This window comes from Mustela nivalis (genome assembly GCF_964662115.1).
Source record: "Mustela nivalis genome assembly, chromosome: 1".
Lineage (NCBI taxonomy): Eukaryota > Metazoa > Chordata > Mammalia > Carnivora > Mustelidae > Mustela > Mustela nivalis.
Window position 1 is genome coordinate 89,225,064 of NC_139020.1, and position 24,141 is coordinate 89,249,204.

The window sequence follows — 24,141 nt, forward strand, 5'->3', positions numbered from 1 at the left end:
AGATATATCAATCTCTTATACAACTTTTGATGGCCCCAGAACAATATTTAGTCAAATATGATAATAGTTATCTCAGCACAAAACCCATGTACAATTTTAAAGTCAAATAAAGATTCCTACTAAGTAACTAGTTTTGCTATACAGAATATTTATGTCTTTAAAAGTGGGACCTAATGTAAACATTTGAGTCTCCCAACTAAATGGCTCATATTCCACAAGTAAGGTAGTCCATCTCAGGGTTCTGCCAGCTGATACATATATTATCCAAATGATGGACTCATGAATCAAGGACATACCACTGAGTAGATTTGTGAACCTACTGGAAGCATTACAGATGACTTCAGGCCAGGGTTACTTTATCCCTTCATCTCCACACATATTTAAGTCCAGCAGAGGATATGGTGGTGTGCCAGAGTTCCATGAATCAGTGTCAGTTTATATATCTTATTTTTCAGCCCTGAAAATACCTGGCTTAAACTCTTTGTGAACTTATATGTGGCCACAGGTCCCTTTGTTCAAAAAAAGGGTAAGGGGAATAATGACTGTATATTCTTGTGGTGACATTACACCCTATTTCCTTAAGGTAGCCCAGTGTTCTCTTAAGTTAGTGGGCTCTGAGTCTATGAAATGAATTAGATCAAGAAAAAAGGTAAAGAATTATGATTTTTCATTTCATCTTAAGTAAGACATCTGCTCTCCAGACCTAGGATTTTTTTTTAAAGCTGTATAAACAGCTCCCATTTAGCATTCTACCCGCTTTGTCCCTAGAAACAGCACATCTCTCTGTGCCCTTGATAGCCTTCAGGTTTTGCAATCTATTAATATAATTATCTAAGTTTTTCCTGACAGTTAAATGCTTCTACCTAGATTCTGCATTTCTAAAGTTTTAGTAACACCAATGAAACTGGATAGTCTAGTTTGAGGGAAGTATTACCTTTATTAATTATACTTTATAGAGGTCAAAGGACAGTATTAAATATCTTCTTGATGTCTTTGCCCATATCATTAAGGCATTTATTATTGTTATAGTGTTGAAAACTTTCTCTAGTAAGATAGTAAAATATGAAAGCAATATACAAAATCCATGACATTTATAAAAAGAGAACAAAGCATTTAAAAGAATTTGGAAAAAGCCAAACAACTAAATAAGTCTGACTGTTAAAAGCTAGAAAAAATATCTGCACCCCCATATTCACTGTATCATTATTTACAATAACCAAGATATGAAAACCAACCTAAGTGTTCACTGATGGATGGGTGGATAAATAAAATGTGAGATATCACACACACACACAAATACACATAAACACATATATACACAATGAAATATTATTTGGCTATACCATTTGTGATGGACAGAGAAAGACAAATGTTGTATCACCTCACTTATATGAAGAATATGAAAACAAAACAAAACAGCAATAAACACTGAACTTTTTTTAGTCACAGAGAGAAAACTGATAGTTGCCAGAGGTGGTGAAATGAGTGAAAGAAATCTAAAAGATATAAATCTCCAGCTATAAAATAATTAAGTCATGGAGATATAATGTAAACCATGGAAACTACCATTAATAATACTGTATATTTGAAATTTGTGAAGAGAGTAGATCTTAAAAGTGCTAATCATAATAAAAAAAATTTTTTTTAAGATCTTATTTATTTACTTGTCAGAGAGAGAGAGAGCGCGAGCACAGGCAGACAGAGTGGAAGGCAGAGTCAGAGGGAGAAGCAGGCTCCCTGCGGAGCAAGGAGCCTGATGTGGGACTCGATCCCAGGACGCTGGGATCATGACCTGAGCCAAAGGCAGCTGCTTAACCCACTGAGCCACCCAGGCGTCCCAAAAAAATTTTAACTATATGGGTGGCAGATGTTAACTAGATTTATTGTGGTGATCACCTCACAGTATATATAAATATCAAATTATGATGTTGCACATCTAACGCTAACATAATGCTACATGTCAATTAGATCTCAATTTAAAAACACTAGTTTCAATTCTAAATACAAATACATATAAAATAAATATACCTTATTGACATTTTTAAGTTCCTGTGTTTTTCTTCTATGAATTGCCTTGAAAATGAGCTAAATGAATAACTAGATCATAGAAACCACTTAATTCACAAGTCAATAAAGTTTTTCATCTTAAAAATGAAAAACAAAGGTTCTTTGGTAGCTCAGTCAGTTAGCATCTGCCTTCAGTTCAGGCCATGGTTTGGCCTCCCTGCTCAGTGGGGAATCTGCTTCTCCCTCTCCCTGTCTCTCCCTGCACTTCTGCTTTCTCTTTCTCGTTCACTCTCTCTCTCTAGTAAATAAATAAAATCTTTAAAAAAAATTATGAGAGTAGTAGTTTTGATTGGCTGTGGGAAATGGTTCCTCTCCTATAGCACCTGAGTAATTTGATACAGTCCCTTTTATTACAGTGTAAAATATATATGCTCCACAAGCTAATATTTGAACAACTTGATATCTCTCTAAAAGAGATATCTTATCTTATCTCAAGAAACAAGAAAACAATAAACAAACAATCTAACCTTGTGCCTAAAGATACAAGAAATAAAAAAAAAAAAAAAGTCCAAGGTGAGTAAAAGAAAGGATATATAAACACCAAAGGAGGAATAAATGACATAAAGACTAAAAGAACAATAGAAAAAAGTCAATGAAGCCAAGAACTACTTCTTTGAAAGATGAACAAAATTGACAAACCCTTAACCAGTCTCATCAAGGAAAAAAATAGAATGAACTCAAATAAAAAAATAATCAAAAATGAGAGAGAAATAACAACTGATACTACAGAAATGCAAAAGATTATAAAAGAATTCTACAAAAAAAGTATATGTCAACCAATTGGACAATCTAGAAGAAATGGATAAATCCCTAGAAATATACAATCTTCCAAAACTAAACCAGGAAGAAATACAAAGTCTGAGTAGATTGGTTACGAATAACAAAATTGAATTAGTAATCAAAAATCTACCAAAAAATAAAAGTCTAGGACCAGATGGATTCACAGGTGAATTCTAACAGACATTTAAGGAAGAGTTATATGACCGTCTCAATAGATGCAGAAAAAGTAGTTGACATGATTCTTCAACACCCATTCATAATAAAAACTCAACAAAATGGGGTTAGAGGGAATATGCCTCAACATATTGAAGGCCATATATAAAAGACCCATAACTAAATCTACTTAATGGTGAAAACCTGAAAGCTTTCCTTCTACTCTCATCACTTTACTTAACGTAGTACTGGAAATCCCAGCCCCAGCAATCAGATAAGAAAAATAAAAAGGAGGCCTCCATATTAGTAAAGAAAAAGTTAAACTGTCACTATTTGCAGGCTATATGATATTATACATAGAAAATCCTAAAGATTCCACCAAAAAAGTATTAGAAGTAATAAATAAACTCAATGAAGTGACAGGATACAAAATTAATACCCAGGAGTTGGTAACATTTCTATACACTAATAAGAAAATCACAGAAAGAAAAATTTACAAAACAACATCATTTACAATTACAATAGAAAGGATAAAATATTTAGGAATAAACTTAACCAAAATGAAAGACCTGTGCTCTGAAAACCACAAAACACTGATGAAAGAAATAAACTCAAAATGGATTAGAGACCTGATATGAGACCTGAAACCATAAAAATCCTGAAGAAATATAGTTAGCAAGTTCTCTGACATCAGCTGTGGCACATTTTTCTAGATATGTCTTCTAAGGGAAGCAAACAACAACAAAAATAAACTATTGGGACTATGCCAAAATAAAAAGCTTTTGCACAGCAAAGGAAACCATAACAAAACAAAAGGACAACATATTGAATGAAAGAAGATATTTGCAAATGATATATCTGAAGAGGAATTAGTATTCAATATATATAAAGAACACATACAAGTCAACACCAAAAAAAAAAGAAAAAAAAGAATCCAATTAAAAAATGACCAAACGACCCAATAGATATTTTTCCAAAGAGGATATACAGATGGCCAATAGACATATGAAAAGATGCTCAACTTTATCACTAAATATCAGAGAAATGCAAATCAAAAGCACAATTAGCCTGTATCAGGCTCCTTGCTCAGTGGGGAGTCTGCTTCTCCCTCTGCCTGATGTTCAGTATCTCTGTCAAATAAATAAATAAAATCTTGATTAAAAAAAAAATGAGATGTTTCCTCATGGCTAAGAATGACTAAAATCAGGACAAAAAAACAAGTGTTGGTGAGGATATGGAGGAAAAGGAGCCTATGTGTACTGTTATGTATATAAATTGGTGCAGCCACCATGAAAACAGAATGGAGTTTCTTCAAAACTTTAAAGGAAGAAATACCATATGATACAATAATTCTATGACTGTGTAGTTACACAAGGATAATGAAAACAGTAATATGAAGATATATATGCACTCCTATGCTTATCACAACATTATTTGCAATCCCTAAGACATGGAAATAGGGAAACAACTTAAGTATCATTCACTATATTAATGTGTAAGGAAAAGGAATATTATGCAGCCATAAAAGTGGATGAGATAACTACCATTTTGACAACATGGATAAATGTAGAGGGTCACTCACTGAAGTAAGTCAGACTGAGGAAGAAAAATGCAATATGATACCACTCATAAATAGAATCTAAAAAATTAATAAATAAAAAGCAGAATCAGAACTACAAATACAGAGAACTGATGGTTGTCAGAGGGGAGAGTGGTAGGGGATTTGGTATAATGGTTAAAGGAGAGAGGGAGATATAGGCCTCCAGTTATGGAATGAGTAAATGACAGGAATAAAAAGCAGAGCATAGGAATACAGTCAATGATATTGTGATAGTGATATAATGGAACAGATGGTAGCTATACTTGTAAACATAAAATAATGTATAAATTTGTCCAATCACTACATTGTAGACCTGAAACTAATGTGATATTATATTTCAACTATACTTAAAATAAACAAAATAAAAACAAAAATAACTAAGTTCTTCTTGCTATTATTATTACTGTTGTTATTATTATCACTTTCTTGAAAGACAAATATTGGATTATTTTAACCAACAAACAAATAAATTAAGATTGTGAGGCTGAGAAATATATGGTTGTGTATGTCAATTATATCTTAATGAATAAAGGAAAAATATGGCTAAAAAATTAGTGAAACCCTTAACACTTATAATTCAATCCAAGCAGTTACTGTCAATGGAATATAAAACTTAATTTAATGGCAAACATGTACTATAAAGAGAAAATAAAACACTCACAATGTGAAGAATTAACAGAAAATAAGAGGAAAATTATAAAATGCTAGCAACTAGTAATTGGAAGAATCATTTAAAAAATCATCATATGTTTTAAGATCAAATTATTGAAGTAAAAAATAAATTAAATGCACTAACTTTAAGCATACACTTTGATATTTTTAACATATCTGTACATACACATAGCCACCAGCATTTTCAAGATATTGAATATTTCTATCACCATGAAAGTTTCCCTTGTACCTCATGCTGCCACACCCAGACCACAGGAAATAACTGACCTATCTCTATTAGTTAGGAATAAGTTCGTCTTAAACAGAGTTTTATACAATGCAATAATTCAGTCTAGAAATGGAATGGGATAATTCAATCTTAGTGTATGAATTTTTTCATTAATGTCTTGAGATGCATCCATACAGTTTGGATAAATTTAGTAGTTCATTTCTTGTATTGCTGTATAGTATTTCAATGAGTTTCATGACTGTGTCACAATTTGTTTATTCATTCACCTACTGGTGGTCATGTGGGTTGTTTACAATTTTCATCTATTTTATGTATAACTATTATTAACAACCACACACATGTCTTTGTGTACAGTGATATTCTCATTTGCCTTGATTAGATGCTTAAAAATAGAATATTAGGCATTTGGATTACTAACATAAAATTAATGCAATCCATTTCCTATGCAATCATATTTCAGATGGTATAAATTTAGATCTAGACATTATAGATAAAGTTAAAAATACCACTGGAATGTTAGGTAATTATTTATCATTAGCTAGAATGTGTCCTCCTGACCCAAGAAATATATGGCAATAGAGGACACAAAAAATCAAGTCTAGTTAAATATTGATAAGTCTGTTTAACTAAAGACAAGGTAAATGCTGTCATTTTTATAAAGAAAAATGATTATATTCTTGTTTTAAGAAAATTTCTAATAGTTCCTGTGGGTATAGCAAATACATTTCTTAATTAATATTCTGAAAGCGATAATGAGAAGGTCAAAGTTCTGACTACAGCACAAAATACATGAACCTGTGGATAAATCTTGACACAAACACTGAGAGTAATGTTTTAGTTATAAATAAATAAAATATTTTAGCATACTTTATATGCAATTTTAACGAACAATACAAATAAACATTATTTTTAAATGCCCTGTATAAGCTGAGACTGGTTCTGTATTAGTTGGTTTTATATATTCTTAATAATTATAAAATTTAACAACACTAGTCTGATTTTTTCACATATTACCTCAAATTTATCTGTTTCACATGCTTTCATTGTTTCCAAATTTCTTACTTAGACATGCAAACTGAGTTTGCTAATAATTTGACAAATTTAACTGATACTTATTTTTCTGATATCTGTATAGCCAGATACCGATAAAATAATACTTGTTATGCCTCATAGTGAACATGAGATTTAATATAACTTGAAAATGATTTTCATTTCTATAAAAAAAGAAAAACTTGATCCAAAATATATAAGAACTCTCAAAATTCGACAATAAGAAAACACACAACCCACTTTAAGAAATGGACTATATGACTATACACCTATAGTCATATCATATATGCTGACAACACCAAAGCTTGAGATGATGTGAAGGAACAGAAAATCACATTAACTGTGGGTGAGAATGCAAAATGGTACAGGTGTTTTTGAAGACACACTGACAGATTCTTAAAAAACTAAAGCAATTGTACTCCTGGGTATTTACCCCAAAGATACAGATGTCATGAAAAGAAGGGCCATCTGTACTCCAATGTTTATAGCAGCAATGGCCATGGTCACCAAACTATGGAAAGAACCAAGATGCCCTTCAATGGACGATAAAGAAGATGTGGTCCATATACACTATGGAGTATTATGCCTCCATCAGAAAGGAAGAATACCCAACTTTTGTAGCAACATGGACAGGACTGGAAGAGATTATGCTGAGTGAAATAAGTCAAGCAGAGAGAGTCAACTATCATATGGTCTCACTTATTTGTGGAGCATAACAAATATCATGGAGGACAAGGGCTGTTAGAGAGGAGAAGGGAGTTGGGGTAAACTGGAAGAGAAGGTGAATCATGAGAGACGATGGACACTGAAAAACAATCTGAGGGGTTTGAAGTGGTGGGGGGATGGGAGGTTGAGGTGGTGGATATTATAGAGGGCATGATTGCATGGAGCACTGGGTGTGGTGAAAAAATAATGAATACTGTTTTTTCTGAAAATAAATAAATTAATTTAATTTAAAAAATAAAAAATAAATAAAACTAAACAGGCTCTTAACGTACAATCCAGTCATTGCACAACTTGTTATTTATCCAGAGGAATTGGAAATTCATTTTCACATCAAAACCTGCACACAGATGTTTACACCAGCTTTATTCATAATTGTCAAAACATGGAAGCAACCAAGATGCCCTTCATAGGAACAGATAAAACATTACATCAGGACTATGTAGTACTATTCAGTACTACAGTACTGAATACAGTACTACAGTACTACCAAAAATAAATGAGCTATTGAGTCATGGAAAGACATCGAAAAAACTAAAATGCATATTACCAAATGAAAGACAATGAAAAGATTATAAACTGCACAATTTCAAGTATATGATGTTCTCAGAAAGGCAAAACTATGGAACAGTAAGAAAATCAGTGCTTATCAGGGGTTAGCAGGTAGGGAGGAATGAATAAGTAGACCACAGAGTATTTTTAAGGCAGTGAAACAACTCTGTATGATATTATAGTGGTGGATACACATGAATTTGTCAAAACCCACAAAATATACAACAACAAGATTCAACCCTAAAGTAAACTATGGACTTTGGATGATAAGGATATGTCAGTGTAGGTTAATCAACTGTAACAAATGTAGCACTCTGGTGAGGGATATTGATAATGCTAAGGAAGCTATATGACTCAAAGATAAGCTGAAAAAAATGATAACTTGAAGAAATATATTACTAGGTTAAAGCATTATAACAGACATTATAAAGTAAATGAAATATCAGAGAATGAGAATTGAATTATTGACATGGAAAAAAGTGCTCAGATGATTATATTGAGTGAAAAAAAAAAGATTAAAACATTTAGGAAGATAATAGTAGATAAAGAAAATAAAGACTTTCCAAAGTGTGAATAGTAAGTGTGCCTGTAACTAAAAATAAGCAGATTGAAAAATACACAAAATATAATTTTAAAAGTTCTAGAAATAGTTTGAAAAGATACATATGTTCCAAGTAAAATGAATATAGAGCAATACACACTAAGGCCCTGTTTTTTTTATTTTATTAATAAAGTTATTATTTTAGTCATCCAGAAATAAAACATCTATAGTTAATTAAGAAAACTAATTTTTATCAACATTAAAAATCAGAACAAAATGTAGCAATGCTGACAAAATTATCAGGAAATAAAATTGAGCTGAGAATATTATACACACCAATTTTTGTTTATTTTTAAAGGTGGTGAGCATATGTTATAAAACATAAGGATTAAAAATAAAAGCACTGAACACTTGTTATGACAAGCATGGAGTGTTATATGTAAGTGATGAATTACTAAATTCTACTCCTGAAACCAGTATTACACTCTATGTTAACTAACTAGAATTTAAATAAAATTTGGAAAACAAATAAAACACCTGAGCTCTTCTTTAAAAATATTTATCAACGAAATCACACACACACACACACACACAAAAAAAAAAAATACAAAAATATACAGCATTCAATATTTTCCTAAAAGTGACACAATATCAGACTTCATTTCAACTCCAATCCTCTCCTCAATATATTCCCTCACTGCTGGAGTCCAGTGAGAACCCATCTGAATTTATATTCTGAATTTATATTCTGAATATATATATATATATATATATATATATACATACATCATGGTATAGAAGATGAGAGAAAAATGTGATCTACTGAATATTTTCACTTTCAGAAAAGTCTTGTACAAGAAGAAAATCATAAGTGGAGAAGACAACATAGATTGTGTTGATAGCCATTAAGAAAGCATAAACAAAGAAGGTGTCAGGATCAGGATGTTCACATCTAACTTAAAGGGACCAGGCAAGGACTAGAGGCAGAACTTATTTCAGTAGACCTAGAACAAAAGGTACTACTTTATATACAGAATATATATGGGGGATGGAAGGAATCAGGAAAGAGAAAGTATTATGAAAATGCAAAAAATGTATAATGAAGAAAAGCCAGGGATTCTAAGTAAATTAAAAATAGTAAGTCATATAATTGAATTTTAGATGAAAACAAATCAGATGGCACATTTAAAAAATACTGAAATGAGTTCAAAGACTAAAATTCTAAGTGTGATGGAAGATGGAAAGAATTTTACAGGAATAATGCCCTTGTATAATGTGGCTTCTTCAAGAAAAAAAAGTAATTTTATGAGCTTGAAGACCTATTTTCTAAAATATTATCTTGCCTAAGGAATTTATGACTCTGATGTTAGCTAATTACACTGAAGAGCTTTTGATTTAAAAAGGAAAATATTAAGTTTTAGAGTTAAATTAGTAGTGATCAAGAGATCTTTTACTGATTTGGAGTTTAAAAATCAAATTTAAGCCTCTGAATAAATCTTGTTTTCTTTATTTGGGGCTAAATAAATTTAGGGATTAATTTCACAAACGTGTAATTTAGTATTCAAAAGTTGTATGAGTAAATACAACCTGGTTGCTGTTGATGTAATTGAAACTGCTTACTGATAAATATCAGGTATGCTGCAGAGAGGTGTCTACTCTACTGAAGATAACAGCAGGTTGCTTAAATGGAAAATTATGTGATTAAGAATTAAGAACCTTTTTAATTACTCACTAATATTTTTCACTAAGCTGATAACTCATATATTAAGACACTATAATAGTAGCTAATTTTTCCATGAATACACTATTTTAGGCTTATATTTTTAGGCTTAATTTTTTTATTTATTATTTATTTATTTATTTGAATAAAGGGGATTAAGAGTACACTTATGCAGATGAACACTAGAAGTGTATGGAATTGCTTAGTCATTATATTGTACACCTGAAACTAATGTAACACTGTATGTTAATTATACTGCAGTAAAAATAATAACTATGTAATAAAACTTTTAAAAATTATTTGGACAATCATACTCTCTTTAAATACTCTGTTCCAATGCTGTTTTGGTATTTCCGATGTTAGGAATCAAATCTTAGAACCACCTAATTTCACTCTTACAGGGGAACATACAAAGTCAGCTGTACTCATAGAGAAATTTGGAGTGATAACTACAAATAGAGGTAACAGAACCCATATGAGGGCACAGGGAAAATTCCATGTCCTCAAATTCAAGAATAAGAGTAAGAAAGAGAAAGAGAGAGAGAGAGAGTTTGTGTGTGTGTTAGAGAGAGACAGAGACAGAGGTGGGAGGGAGATTTAAAGAATTAAGCATATGGGATCAGTTCATTCATTTATTCAATAAAAATTTGTCATAAGGATTGTGTCAATAAATACATATCTATGTATATTTTTCTCTCAATGAAACAAAGCTTTTGCTGTTAAAAAAAAGTTATTTAAAAAAATGATGACAGGCTAATTAGATTGCTATGATATTAACATATTGACATTTGATTTTTTATCTTTTGGACATACTTCCTTCTGTAATACAGCTTTCTTCTGAGTATTTTATGACTAAAAAAATTAAAATGGTAAGAGTTCTCAACCAATAAATATAAGGTTCTTTATACATAATTTTAACTTTTTTATTTAAATTCAATTTAATTGGGGTGCCTGGGTGGCTCAGTGGGTTAAACCGCTGCCTTCGGCTCAGGTCATGATCTCAGCGTCCTGGGATCGAGTCCCGCATCGGGCTCTCTGCTCGGCAGGGAGCCTGCTTCCCTCTCTCTCTCTCTCTCTGCTTGCCTCTCCATCTACTTGTGATTTCTCTCTGTCAAATAAATAAATAAAATCTTTAAAAAAATAAATTCAATTTAATTAACATATAGTGCAATATTAGTTTCAGCGTTAGAATTTAGTGATTCATCAGTTGCATGTAATACCCAGTGATCATTACTTCAAGTGCCCTCCTTGATGCACATCACATAATTTCCCCATCACCTCACCCACCTCACCTCCAGCATCCCTCAAATTGTTTCTAATACTTAAGAGTCTCTTATTCATCTTACTTTACTTTTCCTTCCCTTCCCATATTTATCTGTTTCATTTTTTACATTCTAAATATGAGTGAAATCATATAGTATTTGTCTCTGACTGGCTTATTTCACTTAGCATAAGTGAAATAATTCCATCCATGTTGTTGCAAATGGCAAGATTAAATTCTTTTTTATGGCTGAGTAATATCCTGTGTGTGTTTGTGTGTATTCATCTCTTCTTTATCGATTCAATGTCGATGGACATTTGGGCTCTTCCCATATTTTGGCTATTGCTGGTATATTGTGAACATTGCTGCTATAAACGTTGGGGTGCAAGTACCCCATCAAATCACTATTTATCCTTTGGAGAAGTACCTCTTAGTACAATTGCTGGGCCATATGGTAGCTCTATTTTTAACTTTTTGAGGGACTTCCATACTGTTTTCCATTGTGGCTACACCAGTTTGCATTCCCACCAACAGTGTAAGAGGGCTCCCCTTTCTCTGCATCCTAGTCAAAATCTGTTATTTCCTGAGTTGTTCATTTTAGGCATTCTGACTGGTGTGAGGTGGTATCTCATTTTGGTTTTGATTTTTATTTTCCTGTTGCCAAGTAATGCTGAACATTTTTTTCATGTGTCTGTTGGTCATTTGTATATTGTCTTTGGACAATAGGTATATTCCTATCTCTACTCTGTGCAGAGTTTTAATCAAGAAAGGATGCTGTATTTTATCAAATGTTTTTTCTGCATGTATTGAGAGGATCATATGGCTCTTGTCCTTTCTTTTTTTAATGTAGTGTATCACACTGATTGATTTGCAGATGTTTAACCACCCTTGCAGTACAGGAATAAATCCCACTTGGTCATGGTGAATAATCCTTTTCGTGTACTGTTGGATCCTTTTAGGCAGTATCTTGGTGAGAATTTGTGCATCTGTATTCATCAGGGATATTGGTTTATAATTCTTCTCTTTGATGGGGTGTTTATCTGTTTTGGGGATCAAGGTAATACTGGACTCATAGAATAAGTTTGGAAGTTTTCCTTCCTTTTCCATTTTTTTGAAAGTTTTAGGGGCACCTAGGTGGCTCAGTGGGTTAAGCCTCTGCCTTTGCCTCAGGTCACGATTCCCGGGTCCTGGGATCGAGCCCCACGTTGGGCTCTCTTCTCAGTGGGGAGCCTGCTTCCCCTTCTCTCTCTCCACTTGCCTCTCTGCCTACTTGTCATCTCTGTCTAATAAATAAATAACATCTTTTTCTAAAAAAAGAAAGTTTCAGAAGAATATGTATTATGTTTTTGCTTCCAGAATTTTGACTGTACTCAAAGCAACAATACATTGAAAACTTGGATTCATTTTTAATAAGGTCACCAAAAAAATATCAATTATATTATTATACCTTAGTTTGATGATTCACACAAAACACTTTATTATTTCTCTTCACATTGGATTTTTCACTTTATTTTAAATTTTGTGAATTTTGTGTAAATTTTTTTAATTAAATAATATATGCATATATTAAAAAATAAATAGCACAAAAGAATGTATAATAAAAAGATATTCCTCACCCCAACTCTGTTTCCTAGGATCATGACACCTAGTTACCAGTTTCTATTTTGTTTGTTTGATTACAAGATGTAACTAGCAATTGAAACACACTCCACTCTACCATTTTTTTCAGTACATGATGGAAATATTTCCATATTAGTATTTGCAGGCCTGCTTCATTTTTCAAAAGCTAAGTAGCATTGCAGTGTATGGATGTACCATAAATTATATAACCAATTTCCTAGAAGAAAAGATTTCCAAAACATTGCATTATGGTGATATTGTACTTGAACACTGTGCACACCATGGGATATTCATGATCCTATTAATAATATCCTCCTTATTTGGTAAAATATATATTTCAAATTACTTTCATTTTTCAGTAAAATAAATGATATAATCCTTGGTCATAATTACAGATTCTCCCTGACCTACGTGAGTAGTTCAGTTAGGATCACAAATCTGCAGCAAAGTCTGGAGATATCTCTAATCTGGTGATCTTAAAAAATGTATTTGTGGCATTTTAGGGAAATGCTGAGTTGAGCAAAATAACATATTTCAATGCCTTTCCTTACTGTTGTTTCTCTTCTAAAGAAAACCAGAAAATAATCAAATGATAATTTTTTCAGTCCCCTTAAGACTGTTATACAACCGGTACCATTCTAGATGCACTGGAAAGAAGCTAATTCATTAATGTAATGCTCTACATGAAGGCTTAATTCTTACCAAGAAGCTTGCTAGAAAAATAATACTACTTAGGAGTGGCTGTTGTGTACATTATAAATACTGTAGGGGAGGAAATAAATATTGAGCTTTCTTCTTCTAGGGTTCTTTTTCTGAGTGTAAAAAATTTCCATAAAAGTAATATAGAAAAGGAACCTGAGGAGAGAGAGAAAGCAAATCACCCAAATTTACCTAATATTATCCCTAATCTCCCAATCCTCCTCGATGTCTATTTTTAGCTACACTTTACTTATGAAAAATTTGGATTCAGAGATACCATTTTCTCCAAGACCACATTTAGTGCCAAAGAAAAGATTCAAATTCACATCTGCCTGTCTCTGATATTCAGGAAGAGCTTTAAGGTCTCCTATAAAGATAAAAAAGAAAGCACAGTGTCACACAGCTAAACTCAAACTGGCAAAGTTCCTCATTGCCAAGGTTTACACTTCACTTTTCTTCTATAAGCTTATAAATTCAAATTTTATCAGAAAAATAATAAATCATGAAGTACATCTCTTTGATGGAATCCAACTACTATCAGATTCAACAGATCATAATGTGTCACAATTAGATATAAAATAGTATAATTTGAATTAATAAAAATAATAACTACTGTTCTTTGGTAAAAATTCTCTCATTTATCTATCTTGATTAGTGTGTACATTCTCTGGAGTGCTCTGTTACTTATGTGTTATCTTTTATCTTTCTTTCAAGTCTTCTCTGTTCTTAAACTTCCTATTATTATTTTATCTAACAAAATATAGGTTAAATCTATCAAAGTGTGCCCATTTACATTCATAAAGTAGGGTTTTGGGTCTAAAAAAATGTTCTCTCCATAATTTCAATTTGAGACTACAGTGAAATCCAGGAATGTATCATATGCTCAAGTTTTCAGTATCATGAATTTAATTATTTTAGTAAGTTTATTGTCTTCTAATATGCTTTATTTAGACCTTCTTTAATTTTTTGTTTTTATCAAACCCTTTACCCAACTGGAGAATTCAAGTCAATTTAACACACAATTTGTCCTCTCTTTTCTTTACAGAAACTGTCAAAGGAATCGGATCACACTGAGCCAGCTTGACTTTGAGCTAACAAATCTACTTTACCTTTTACTTTTAAACATTATAATGTATTTTGCATAGATTAAATTTTTTGCATGGTATTTCATTTTGCTTCATTAAAATAACTATATAAGAAATGAAAAATCCAGAGATTTGTAATATGTGCCTACATGGAGTTATACAAAGGAATGTGCATTTATGAATTGCCTATAATTAGTGAAAGTAGGCATATTTTGTTTTTCACTATCCAAGATTATCCAGAGTTTCAAACTATTTAGTAAAAGCTCTGAAATAGAATTCAAATAATTTCTCTTTTAAAATTAAATCTCTATAAAATTAAATTACTAATGAAAGAGAGCAGATGGATATTTGCATATAATTTTAATAAAAATGGATTCAAAATTTCTATGACAATAGATTGAGTTCAAAAATAAAAAAGACAGGGGTGCCTGGGTGGCTCAATCAGTTGAGTGTCTAACTCTCGATTTTGATTCAAGGATGTGAGATCCAGCCCTGCATAGGGCTCCATGCCACCCTGGGTGTGGAGCCTGCTTCGGATTCCCTCTCTTCCTCTCCCTTTGCCCCACCCCCCCAAGACCCCTGCTCATGCTTGCCCTCTCTCTCTAAAACACTAAAAATTAAAATTAAAAAATGCACGATTTAACATAATAAGTGGCATATATGGTATTTACTATTAAATTCCTCAAATTCCAGTATATTCTACCTCACAAAAGTATAAAAATCTTGCTCAAAAATCAGCATTCCATAAAATAAGCTAATGTTAATATTGTAATCCATGTAATTTTTAAATGAACCAAAATAATATTTAAATTGGAAAAAAGTTTATAGTCACTGTTTAAATTTGTGAATTTTGGGGCACCTGGTGGCTCTTTCCATTAAGCTTCTGCCTTCAGCTCAGGTCATGATTCTAGGGTCCTGGAATCGAGTCCTACATTGGGCTCCCAGCTCAGTGGGGAGTCTGCTTCTCCCACTGCCCCTCATCCCACTCAGTGCTCTCTCTCTCTCAAAACAATAAATAAAACCCTTAAAAAATAAATTGTGAACTATCCAAAAAGATAATTATTTATAAAACCCAATTAAGTTTTATTTATATTTTAAAATTCAAATGATTGAGTGATAACAGGTACCCCCCAAAATTTATAATAAAATTGAAAAGTCAAATGAGCACAAAATATACAGCAGCCATAGAGTAAAAAAATACAAATAAACAAGTAAATAAAACAATGAATTTTCTTAACTCTATTCAAAGAGGATCTCAATGTGACATGTCCAAAAACTGTAAGATATTATTTGTTAGAAACTAAGAGATACAGTAAAGAAATAAAGAAAGGAAAATGTATACCCTGAAATCCTTAATAATATTTGACAAGGGAGCCAAGATTACTCAATGAGAAAAGGACAATCTGCAATAAATGGTGATAGGAAAACTGGGCAACCATGTATAGAAAAATTAACTTGGACCCATATCTTACACCTTGCACAAAAATTAACTTGAAATGGATTAAAAGCTTAAACTAAAACCTGAAACCACAAAAGCCCTATAAGAAAACAGGAACAGGGGCGCCTGGGTGGCTCAGTGGGTTAAGCCGCTGCCTTCGGCTCGGGTCATGATCTCAGGGTCCTGGGATCGAGTCCCGCATCAGGCTCTCTGCTCAGCAGGGAGCCTGCTTCCTCCTCTCTCTCTCTCTCTGCCTGCGTCTCTGCCTACTTGTGATCTCTGTCAAATAAATAAATAAAATCTTTAAAAAAAAAAAAAGAAAAAAAGAAAACAGGAACAAAGCCACAAGAAAGAAGGAGGTTTATTTAACCCTGTCATTTGTGACAACATGGGTGGATCATGAGGCCATTATGCTAAATGAAAGACAGATATTGCATATCACCTCTATGTGGAATCTAAAAAAGCCAAAGTCATATAAACAGAGATAAGAATGGTTGTTACCAGTTGTTGGCAGGTAGGAGGAATGGGGAGACACTGGTTAAAGAATACAAACTTCCAGGTAGAAGGTGAGGAAGCTCTGGCAATCTAATGAACAGCATTATGATGATAGCTGATAAAACTATCTTATACACTTGAAAGTTGCTAAGAGAGTATAACTTAAATGTTCTCATCACAGAAAAAAAGGAGATAGTAATTATGGTATGCGAGGGAGGTGTTAGGGAACTCTAGGGCGTGAATCGTATCCAACTTGTAAGTGTATCAAATCAACACAGTATACACCTTAAACTTACACAATGTAATATGTCAATTATATCTCAATGAAGATGGAAAAAAAGAAGGAATATCATCATATTGGATGGAGATATTCATCTCAATGAAGATGGAAAAAAAGAAGAAATACCATCATAAAGGAATCAAGCATCCAAAATAAAGAAATATCATCATAAAGGAATTAAGGATCCAAAATAAAGAAAAGAAATAAAAGCTCCAATACAACTAACAATAAGAACAAATAAATGCCAGGCTAATCTCATAAAAATAATTTGCAATTCCCCTCTGTTCTCAGAAACAGTTAAAAGTCATTAGAATTATCTGTTACCTAAAGGAGCTGTACTATTATCCAAAACTGCTTATTCAAGTCCTGTGTTCCTTAAGTAAGGAGTGTAGTTTTGACAACTTTATTTCTTCTATGGCAATTTTCTGCTTAGATTTCTACCCTGATAGAATCATTTCTTGTTATGTATATTTATTCTAGAAAAATCACACATGATATCCATATTATCAAAATTATGTGCAAAGGATTCAAGATTCTTTGAGATAACTCTTTGATAATTTCTCCATTATCTTTTTGTTTGTGAATTTGTTCTTTCTCTACTTTTTTCTTTGATTTAGTAGGTTGATTTATTTTGCAGTTACCATGAAAATCTTAAAAGGCTTACAATTGTTTTTCTATTTTCAAATTCATTGATTTAAATCATTATGAAATAATAACACAACAATAGTCAAAATTCACTGGGTGTTGACTGTCAGTCAAATACAGTCTTATTATTCTGCTACATAGGTATTCCTAAATCAGTTTCATGGTAAGCACAGGTAAGATTAGGAAACTTAAAAATATGCTACGATACATGGTTAAAATATAATATAGGTAGTATTTGAACATCTTCAACTTTCAAATATTGAATGCCTTTTGATTCAAAATCTACCTATTCTATGCACCTTTACCATCCAACTCTTTAAGACACTTTTGTTTGACTACAAAGCAATCAAACCTAAAGTTAACTAAATACATTAAAACAAATGAAAAAGTCAGCAGTTAATTTGTTAATCTTTGATTTTGGATATCTTTATCAATAGACCTGATTAGCTATACAATAATTTATTTAATAATTCACCCACCTCTCTGCCAAAGTGAATTAGCAAACAAATGTAGAATTTATTTCATATAGACTTATTCTCTTAGAGATTATTTTGTTAATTTATTATCTTACAAATTCTTCAACTATACTTTCCAGAAAGAAGAATTAGTATCCTTATCACATAAATGTGGGCTTTGAAGATCATAAAGGTTATGACTTTCTTAAAACTGAACTTAAGAATCCCAATTCAGAGTACTGTCCTTATTCCACTCAAGTATATTTCCCCAGGGCTGGTCAGAAAATGAAAAAGAATAAAGGTTAGCAATATAGCAACTGTCAATATTTTCTTACTTTTTCAACCAAAATTTTAAGACAGAGATATTGGGGGGTGAGTGGGGAGGGGGAAGAGAAAGAGAAGAGATTTCTATACACTTTTTATTTAAAAGATTTTGGTTAGACTTAAATTTTCACGTTCATTTACTTTATTTATTAAGTGTATGAAATATTAATGTAGACTTAAATGTCCCAACTGGGTTTTTTTTTTTTAAAGATTTTATTTATTTATTTGACAGAGAGAAATTACAAGTACACTGAGAGGCAGGCAGAGAGAGAGAGAGAAGGAAGCAGGCTCCCTGCTGAGCAGAGAGCCCGACACGGGACTCGATCCCAGGACCCTGAGATCATGACCTGAGCCGAAGGCAGCGGCTCAACCCACTGAGCCACCCAGGCGCCCCCCAACTGGGTTTTTTTAAGTATACTTATATACTTAGTGAAGTATCATCCCCAGTGCATTTTCTTCCTGTTTCCATCCTTACATCTTTGTGCTATTCTCCCACCCATATCCTGTAGATAATCATTCCCACTTGTTTCTGGCTTAAATTTCTTTTTTTTTTTTTTTTTAATTTTGTGCAACAGGGTACATATGTTCGTTCTTTCTTTCTTCATGAAAAGGAATGTATAATAAATAATCTTTTGCACTTTGTTTTTATTACTTAGCAATGTATACTTTAAAAATCATTCTACATCATTTGATACATTTTTCCCATTGTAGTCAGTTTGGTGGGTAATTTCAACCATTCCCCTTCGTTTAGACATATAGGTGGTTTCTAATTTTTGCAATTATAAACAGTGCTGCAGTAAATACATGTGTCAATATGTTTTTGTTTTGTTCAGGTTTACTCCAAGAAGTGGGATTACTAGGTTGTTTGGGAGCTTTGTTACATATTTTAAATTCTCTTTCAAATGAATGGTACCAGTATGCATTCCCACCACACTAGTGTATAAATGTCTGTTGCCTCACACATACACTGAGAGAATGTGTTTGTTCTCATACTTTCAATTCTCATCTATCTGACATTTCATTAATCTGGTAAGAAATGTATTTCCTAAGTTTTAGGATTCTGTGGTTTCCATATCTCTGCCGAGAGTATCTGTTAATGCATACTGTCTGCTTTTTCCTTTAGAGACTTTAAAAATACTAATTCATTGTTTTATATTCTCTGTCTGATAGCTTCAGCTCGGGTGATCTAGAAGTCTGGTCCTGTTTATTTCCATTTCTTTCTTTCTTTCTTTCTTTCTTTCTTTCTTTCTTTCTTTCTTTCTTTCTTTTTTCTTTTTTTTTTTTGATAGAAAGCTGGACATTGTATGTTGAATAGTGAATATTCATGTTAAAAAAAAAAACTATATCCGGGCGCCTGGGTGGCTCAGTGGGTTAACCCGCTGCCTTTGGCTCAAGTCATGATCTCGGTGTCCTGGGATCGAGTCCCGCATCGGGCTCTCTGCTCAGCAGGGAGCCTCCTTCCTCCTCTCTCTCTCTGCCTGCCTCTCCGACTACTTGTAATTTCTCTCTGTCAAATAAATAAATAAAATCTTTAAAAAAAAATCTATATCCATGCCTAAATCTATCTGTGTCAGGAAATATGCATTCTTCTGCTGCTAGGATTTTGTTGAGTATTTGGTTAGAATTAAGTTAATCAGTTGAGATTCAAGCTGTTTTCAGATTTTGTTCTTGCTAAGGTTCTCCTTAGTGCACAAGTGACTCCAAATTTTTCCAGCATCATTTTGTGCCTATGAAAAGGATTAGGTTACTGGAGGAATTTTCGTAATGTTCCTGTTTTGTCCCCATATTTAGACTTTCCCTACTAGCTAAAACCTCAGAGTGTGCCTCTTTCCAAACTCGTGCTCCACTCGCTGTGGTAGACTGCTATTTATTGGTACTCAAAGCTTGCTAAGGTGGTATGGAGAGTGGTAAGGTGAAGGGGCATGTATAAACTTCATTTTAGTATTAAACTTTGGTCCTTATTCCCTCAATTTTTATTTAATTTAATAGGTGAATTAAGCCTACCCACATGTATTGATATATATTATTTATATATTGATATATATATTATATTGATATATATAATATATATCATATGTTGATATATTTTATATTATATTTGGTCTCAATTCTGCTAAACCATCTTATAATTATTATATTTCTTGTGTAAAATGTATTTATTTTATTTTTTTTATCTGTGTTTGTCAAGCGAGGTTGTTTATAGTTTTCTCTCAATGATTTCCTTTGGATTTCTATCTTTTAAATTGTAGTAAACTTATTTTCTTAGTTAAATCACATTGGATATCTTAGCAAGCTTAGCAGGACTGCCTTAAGGACAATTTTGCATCCAAAAGTTGTTATTTTTGAAATAACACTTATAGGATTTGTATAAAGTATACATTATTTGCACATTTATTTATTTATTTATTCAAAGATTTTATGTATTGGAAAAGGAAAGAGTTCAGAGAGAGAGAGACAGCATGAACAGGGGGAGGGGCAGAGGGAGAAGCAGACTTCCTATGGAGCAGAGAGCCAACATAGGGCTCAATCCCAAGATGCTAGGATTATGAACTGAGCAAAGGCAGATGCTTAATCGACTGACTCACCCATGTGCCCCTATCTGCACATTTATTAATATTCATCTTATTTGCAGGAATGACTGACCATTAGCAATGAACAGGGTCACAAAAAATTGTAACCATTACAAGCAATTTCTTGGATGTAAGTGGTTACTATCAAAATATTTTTAGGGTACGTGGGTGGCTCTGTTGGTTAAGCATCTGACTCTTAATTTGGCTCAGATTGTGATCTCACGGTTCTGAGATGAAGCCCTGTGTTGGGCTCTACACTGGGCATAGAGCCTACTTAAGATTCTCTCTCTCCTTTTCCCTCTGACCCTCCCTACACCCTTCTCAAAAGTAAGTTAATTAATTAATTAACTAAAATATTTTTAAATGTAAAATACAGATTTTTTACTTCTATTTTCTAAGTTGGTATTTTCTTTCTGATTCATAATGAACATAATTATATAGTATATTTTGGACAAATGTCTGCAGAAAGAAAAACTAGAGCAGCTTAACGACAGGAAATAAACTGTCCTGACAAAATACATCCTGCTTACAAGCAGTCTTCTGAAGTCTTCTGAAGACTTCTGATCCTTCACTTACTATGAATTCCAGGGATTTATTATAAAATAGTTAAAATTAAGCTGTCTGAGATCATTTTCGAACAGAGTAGGTTAGTGAATAAATTTATTATTAAATTAAATTAACTACATAATTGTTTTTGAGGTAAATATAACTTGGTGACTCCTACTTATTATTTTAAAAATCCCACTTTTAATTTAATGGTATTTTAGGTAAATTGTTTTATTTCTATATTATAGATGTTATTATTTTGATGAAATTTTATATCATAATTTATCCATAATGAACCTCAGCTTAAATCTTACACCTTATACAAAAGTTAACTCAATATGGAAAAAAATGTTTGAGTACTAAATATAAAAGTATAAAGCATTTAGAAGTAAAAATAGAAGAAAATCTTTCAGACCTAGGGTTTGGTAAAGAATTCTTAGGTATAAGGCCAAGAGCACAATTTATACAAGAAAAAAATGGATAAATTGGACTTCATTAAAATTAAAAATCTTTTCTCTGCCAAAGACTTTGTTAAGAAAATGGAAAGATGAGCTATAGACTGCAAAATATTTAAAAACCATGTATCTGACATAGTTATTTATATCCAGAAAAATATCATTGAAAAGAATATACAGATGGCAAATATGCATAGAAAAAGATGCCCAGCATCACTAGCCATAAGAGAAGCATACAGAAAGGCCATGATGGACCATCTCTACACACCTGTTGGAATGAACACATTTTTTAAAGTAATGATAACACAAAATGCTGGCAAGGATGCAGCAAAACGGACTCTCTCATACTTTGCTTCTGGGAATATAAAATGAAACAGATACTCTGGGAAACAGTTTGGCAGTTTCTTATAGACCTAAATATGTAACCATCACATAGCCTGGGCATCACACTTCTGGGCTTTAATACCACAGAAATGAAAGCTTACATGATCTGGCTACTTGCTACTATGTTAACAGAATAATTTTTCTTTTTCTACAGGGGAGATAACTTTTTATTTTCAAACACATGTCTTTTAAGAAACTTAGTACCCACATTATAGTTATTTCTATTTGTTTGCTCTCATCCTATTTTAGAATGTGTTGTATTTTTCAAAGGTTTTGACCAAATTTGGGCTAAAAAGGAAAATGTATGAATAGAAAAATAGTTTCTAAAATACAGGTCAAAAATTTAAATTATTATATAAACAAGGGAGAAGAATATATTCACCTAAACATCTATATATTTAATTGTGGTGGAACATATATATAGAGAGAATAATTATGGAGCTTATAATGTCTGTATTATGCAATTATAACTGATGTATATTGACAGATTCATGACAAGAATTATAGAAATGAAAAAGTAATGACACCAAAAACCTAAATGCCTGTTGGATCTTGCTGTTTACAAACCTCTGTTAGGTATTATGGGGAGGGAGAGACAAAAGTAGTAAGAAAATGGTTGCTATTATTTAGGAGCTTTGTGGTTAATTGTACAAACAAATGTAACACAACAACAAAAAAAGAGAGAACAAATTGTTAAAGATATAATTAAATGTTAATCTTTGAGTACAATTTTGTAAATTGCATTACTGACCCCGACTGCTTGCCAAGAATTGGTATAACAATAGAACTATGAGCTGAGTTCACTTTTTACAATGTCATAAGCCCAGAGAGTTCTTTATAGAGAAACAAGCTTTTCTGGTATCTTGTCAATAAGGTATGGAAACAGAGAGTGAGTCAGGAAAGGATGAGGTTAGAGAACTTTACCATCATGCATGCTAGAACATGAGTTCCGCCAAGGGGAGAACTGTGTCTTATTTGTCTTTAGGAAATTAAAATAAAGTAGGAGAGATAAATATTTACAGAAATTACTAGTTCTCAGGTATAATAGAAAATTTAAATAAAATGTGATTTTTGAAAGAATTAGATTCATTGCAACTGCAGAAAAGTCTTCACTTTTGAACTAGCTTTGAAGATTAACAAAAGAATAGATGAGAGAATATTTCCTTGAGATAAAGAGACACCATAATAAATGGCACCAAGTCAGATAAACCTAGGAGCACATTTGGAGGCCCAGGACAGTGTGTGATGCTGTGAGAACTGCAGTTGGAAACAGAAGTTAAGTTACACAATGACTATAAGATAGTAGAGGACTGTATGTAGTACAGATTTTAAAACAGAAGAGTGATAAGATTAAATCTGTATTTTAGGGGGGAAAATTGGTATTAGAATAAATGTGTGAAACAAAAGATAATAAATTCAAGGAGTCAAATTAAGTAATTATAGCAATAGGCCAGACTGTACGAAGTAAGAGCAAATTAGAAAAGCAGGGGAAATATATGGGAAAGATACTAAAACTTATGTAACAATTTTACATATGGGATGGAGTGCAATATAGAGGACAAGTCTAAATATATGACTGTACACTTTGGAAGTAGCATCTGTAGCTATAAACCAGATGAATTCTGAAAGAATATAATAAACATATATAAGGCTATAAACTCACAGCACTAGCTACTGGGAAAAGAAACACCAGAAGGGGCGGGAAAGGATGTACTAGGAGGGAAGAGGATCATAGTGAGAGTCAACAAATATTTGATAAGCTTACCTGGCCTTATTCATCATACTTTTCACTGAAAA